The following is a 5,493-nucleotide window of genomic DNA, read 5'->3' as shown; positions in this document are numbered from 1 at the left end:
CTAGATATTAGGAAGTTCAGTCATTCAATTTGGGGCCTTGGTCCTTGACACACACATTGTGCATTGGTACCATATAACATACAGAGACATATACCCAGAAATGGATTCTCATCTCTCCCTCTCCCTCCTCCTCATCTTCTCCAGACTTTCAGGTAAGGGTAACATGTTTCTATGAAGTGCTGAAGTTGAGGTCAGGGACTGAGACTGGACACATGCTGAAACTCTGAAGACAGGAACAGTAGCTTGTCTTACCAGTAACACTTCCTGTTGTACTTCCGGCGCCGACAGAGATGGCCGCCTCGCTTCGCGTTCCTAGGAAACTATGCAGTTTTTTGTTTTTTTACGTGTTATTTCTTACATTAGTACCCCAGGTCATCTTAGGTTTCATTACATACAGTCGAGAAGAACTACTGAATATAAGATCAGCATCAACTCACCATCAGTACGACCAAGAATATGTTTTTCGCGACGCGGATCCTGTGTTCTGCCTTACAAACAGGACAACGGAGTGGATCCTATGCAGCGACCCAAAAAAACGACTCCGAAAGAGAGGTCCGGAGACGGGCACAGCGCGCACCACTCCCTAGCATTCTTCTTGCCAATGTCCAGTCTCTTGACAACAAGGTTGATGAAATCCGAGCAAGGGTAGCATTCCAGAGGGACATCAGAGACTGTAACGTTCTTTGCTTCACGGAAACGTGGCTTACTGGAGAGACGCTATCCGAAGCGGTGCAGCCAACAGGTTTCTCCACGCATCGCGCAGACAGGAAAAAACATCTTTCTGGTAAAAAGAGGGGCGGGGGCGTATGCCTTATGACTAACGTGACATGGTGCGATGAAAGAAACATACAGGAACTCAAATCCTTCTGTTCACCTGATTTAGAATTCCTCACAATCAAATGTAGACCGCATTATCTACCAAGAGAATTCTCTTCGATTATAATCACAGCCGTATATACCCCCCCCCCAAGCAGACACATCGATGGCTCTGAACGAACTTTATTTAACTCTCTGCAAACTGGAAACAATTTATCCGGAGGCTGCATTCATTGTAGCTGGGGATTTTAACAAGGCTAATCTGAAAACAAGACTCCCCAAATTTTATCAGCATATCGATTGCGCAACCAGGGGAGGAAAGACCTTGGACCATTGTTACTCTAACTTCCGCGACTCATATAAGGCCCTGCCCCGCCCCCCTTTCGGAAAAGCTGACCACGACTCCATTTTGTTGATCCCTGCCTACAGACAGAAACTAAAACAAGAGGCTCCCACGCTGAGGTCTGTCCAACGCTGGTCCGACCAAGCTGACTCCACACTCCAAGACTGCTTCCATCACGTGGACTGGGAGATGTTTCGTATTGCGTCAGATAACAACATTGACGAATACGCTGATTCGGTGTGCGAGTTCATTAGAACGTGCGTTGAAGATGTCGTTCCCATAGCAATGATTAAAACATTCCCTAACCAGAAACCGTGGATTGATGGCAGCATTCGTGTGAAACTGAAAGCGCTAACCACTGCTTTTAATCAGGGCAAGGTGTCTGGTAACATGACCGAATACAAACAGTGCAGCTATTCCCTCCGCAAGGCTATCAAACAAGCTAAGCGCCAGTACAGAGACAAAGTAGAATCTCAATTCAACGGCTCAGACACAAGAGGCATGTGGCAGGGTCTACAGTCAATCACGGACTACAGGAAGAAACCCAGCCCAGTCACGGACCAGGATGTCTTGCTCCCAGGCAGACTAAATAACTTTTTTGCCCGCTTTGAGGACAATACAGTGCCACTGACACGGCCTGCAACGAAAACATGCGGTCTCTCCTTCACTGCAGCCGAGGTGAGTAAGACATTTAAACGTGTTAACCCTCGCAAGGCTGCAGGCCCAGATGGCATCCCCAGCCGCGCCCTCAGAGCATGCGCAGACCAGCTGGCCGGTGTGTTTACGGACATATTCAATCAATCCCTATACCAGTCTGCTGTTCCCACATGCTTCAAGAGGGCCACCATTGTTCCTGTTCCCAAGAAAGCTAAGGTAACTGAGCTAAATGACTACCGCCCCGTAGCACTCACATCCGTCATCATGAAGTGCTTTGAGAGACTAGTCAAGGACCATATCACCTCCACCCTACCTGACACCCTAGACCCACTCCAATTTGCTTACCGCCCAAATAGGTCCACAGACGATGCAATCTCAACCACACTGCACACTGCCCTAACCCATCTGGACAAGAGGAATACCTATGTGAGAATGCTGTTCATCGACTACAGCTCGGCATTCAACACCATAGTACCCTCCAAGCTCGTCATCAAGCTCAAGACCCTGGGTCTCGACCCCGCCCTGTGCAACTGGGTACTGGACTTCCTGACGGGCCGCCCCCAGGTGGTGAGGGTAGACAACAACATCTCCTCCCCGCTGATCCTCAACACTGGGGCCCCACAAGGTTGCGTTCTGAGCCCTCTCCTGTACTCCCTGTTCACCCACGACTGCGTGGCCACGCACGCCTCCAACTCAATCATCAAGTTTGCGGACGACACAACAGTGGTAGGCTTGATTACCAACAACGATGAGACGGCCTACAGGGAGGAGGTGAGGGCCCTCGGAGTGTGGTGTCAGGAAAACAACCTCACACTCAACGTCAACAAAACTAAGGAGATGATTGTGGACTTCAGGAAACAGCAGAGGGAACACCCCCCTATCCACATCGATGGAACAGTAGTGGAGAGGGTAGCAAGTTTTAAGTTCCTCGGCATACACATCACAGACAAACTGAATTGGTCCACTCACACAGACAGCATCGTGAAGAAGGCGCAGCAGCGCCTCTTCAACCTCAGGAGGCTGAAGAAATTCGGCTTGTCACCAAAAGCACTCACAAACTTCTACAGATGCACAATCGAGAGCATCCTGGCGGGCTGTATCACCGCCTGGTATGGCAACTGCACCGCCCTCAACCGTAAGGCTCTCCAGAGGGTAGTGAGGTCTGCACAACGCATCACCGGGGGCAAACTACCTGCCCTCCAGGACACCTACACCACCCGATGTCACAGGAAGGCCATAAAGATCATCAAGGACATCAACCACCCGAGCCACTGCCTGTTCACCCCGCTATCATCCAGAAGGCGAGGTCAGTACAGGTGCATCAAAGCTGGGACCGAGAGACTGAAAAACAGCTTCTATCTCAAGGCCATCAGACTGTTAAACAGCCACCACTAACACTGAGTGGCTGCTGCCAACACACTGACACTGACTCAACTCCAGCCACTTTAATAATGGGAATTGATGGGAAATGATGTAAATATATCACTAGCCACTTTAAACAATGCTACCTTATATAAATGTTACTTACCCTACATTATTCATCTCATATGCATACGTATATACTGTACTCTATATCATCGACGGTATCCTTATGTAATACATGTATCACTAGCCACTTTATACTATACTATGCCACTTTGTTTACATACTCATCTCATTTGTACATACTGTACCCGATACCATCTACTGTATCTTGCCTATGCTGCTCTGTACCATCACTCATTCATATATCCTTATGTACATATTCTTTATCCCCTTACACTGTGTACAAGACAGTAGTTTTGGAATTGTTAGTTAGATTACTTGTTATTACTGCATTGTCGGAACTAGAAGCACAAGCATTTCGCTACACTCGCATTAACATCTGCTAACCATGTGTATGTGACAAATAAAATTTGATTTGATTTGATTTGTATTATGTGTGTTAGAGTCCAGATGGAATGTGATTTTTCTGCTGTGAGAATTCAGTTGGATTCCAATCTAATGTGTTTTCTGTTCTGTCTACAGTTGCTTATCGTGTGTCTGTACAGACAGGAGGCTCCACCACCATCCCATGTCACTATGTTCAGAAATACAAAACCCATGTGAAATACCTGTGTAAAGGAGATCATTTGTATAGTTGCTCCCCTGTTGTACCTGCTGACCCTCCCAAGAAAATAGATAAGTCCTCAATCTCTGATGACATCAACCAGCAAACAATCACTGTGACCATGACTGATCTGGAGCCAGAGGAATCTGTACGTTACTGGTGTGTTGTGGAGATCAATGGTGGACAAAATGTTTTTGGTTCCACCTATCTGTCACTCCTGGTAAGATCGCTGCAACTCATCCAAATGATTACATGACTGGTGTTCTGGTTTCATTTACTGCTTTCACTACTATTGTTCAAGTTGACATGAGGAAAGTTGGTCAAGTTGGTATATGTCTACTTTCTGTTCTCTATACATTATGATATTTGTAACAAAAACACTTCATCACTCAAGACCTAATTTTATTTTACTAGGCAAGTCATTTAAGAACAAATTCTTATTTTCAATGACAGCGTCAAAACAGTGGTTCAGGGGCAGAACAACCGATTTATACCTTGTCAGCTCGGGGATTTGATCTTGCAACTTTTCGATTACTAGTCCAACCAACGCTCTAACCACAAGGCTACCCTGCCGCTATGTGTTCAGGTACTCCAGAACTATGTGGACCAACAGGAGGTGACTGGAGTTGAAGGAGGGAGTGTTATTGTAAATTGTTACAGTAGCTACACTGGAAATAGGAAGTGGTGGTGCAGGATTGGTGGCAGTGGGTCCTGTGTGGAGAGGAATTCAGGGGCTCTTGATGGAACATCAGTGACCCTACAGCAGACCACTGATGCCACCAGAAGAAACGTCTTAATGGTGACTATGAGTGGACTGAAGATGGAGAACACTGGCTGGTACAGGTGTGGAGTGGGAGACCTTATGATGCCTGTTCACATCACTGTCAGACAACAAACCACCACACAAAGTACCACCACTATGACCAGTGAGTAGAGAGCAATCAGATACTGTAGAATTAAGTGTTAACCTGGTTTTATCCAGTCTTGCTGGCTGATCGTCTAATATAAATTGGATTGTAACCTGAATCAAAGCTTTTGGGAATATTTAGTGGTCCTACCATTGGTTTGAACTCAACAATATTAAGTACAAAATTCACAATTTGGGGTAAATTAAATAAGCTGGACAAGAAGGTCATATCTTAGTCACAATGTATTGTATCAGTTCAATCTACCCTGTGTCTCTCTGGTACACCAGTCATGTTTTTACCTCACAGCAACCCAAGCTCCAACCACTGAACAATCCTCTTTCTCTCCAACTGCTGAGCCTGTTCAGACTGACAACACAGTCCAAGGACCTGAGGGGGGCAAGGAGAAGGACACCATGAGATAATTATCACTCATTCAGCTGTGTTTCACACTTAGACTTCCAATTGGATTACAATAGAAATATATTGAATTGTTAGATATTACTCATATCACTGCACTGTTGGAGCTAGGAACACAAGCATTTCGCTACACTAGCAATAGCATCTGCTAAATATGTGTATGTGACCAATAACATTTGATTTTATTTGATTTTAAGTTGAAGAGAACTAGCTGATATTGGCTGAGAGGTATGGAACTCTCATTATTATTGGTTTATTAACTA

At 45.7% G+C, this 5,493-nt stretch overlaps 1 pseudogene; it reads left to right on the top strand.

Moving 5' to 3' along the window:
• The first annotated feature begins 144 nt into the window (after positions 1 to 144).
• LOC139399507 (CMRF35-like molecule 5) lies at positions 145 to 5,235 on the top strand (annotated as a pseudogene).
• Positions 5,236 to 5,493: the final 258 nt, after the last annotated feature.

The sequence above is a fragment of the Oncorhynchus clarkii genome, unplaced genomic scaffold, assembly GCF_045791955.1.
Source record: "Oncorhynchus clarkii lewisi isolate Uvic-CL-2024 unplaced genomic scaffold, UVic_Ocla_1.0 unplaced_contig_7493_pilon_pilon, whole genome shotgun sequence".
NCBI classification, from domain to species: domain Eukaryota; kingdom Metazoa; phylum Chordata; class Actinopteri; order Salmoniformes; family Salmonidae; genus Oncorhynchus; species Oncorhynchus clarkii.
Note: the sequence above shows the minus strand (reverse complement) of the source record. Positions and strands in the feature narration are given on the sequence as shown.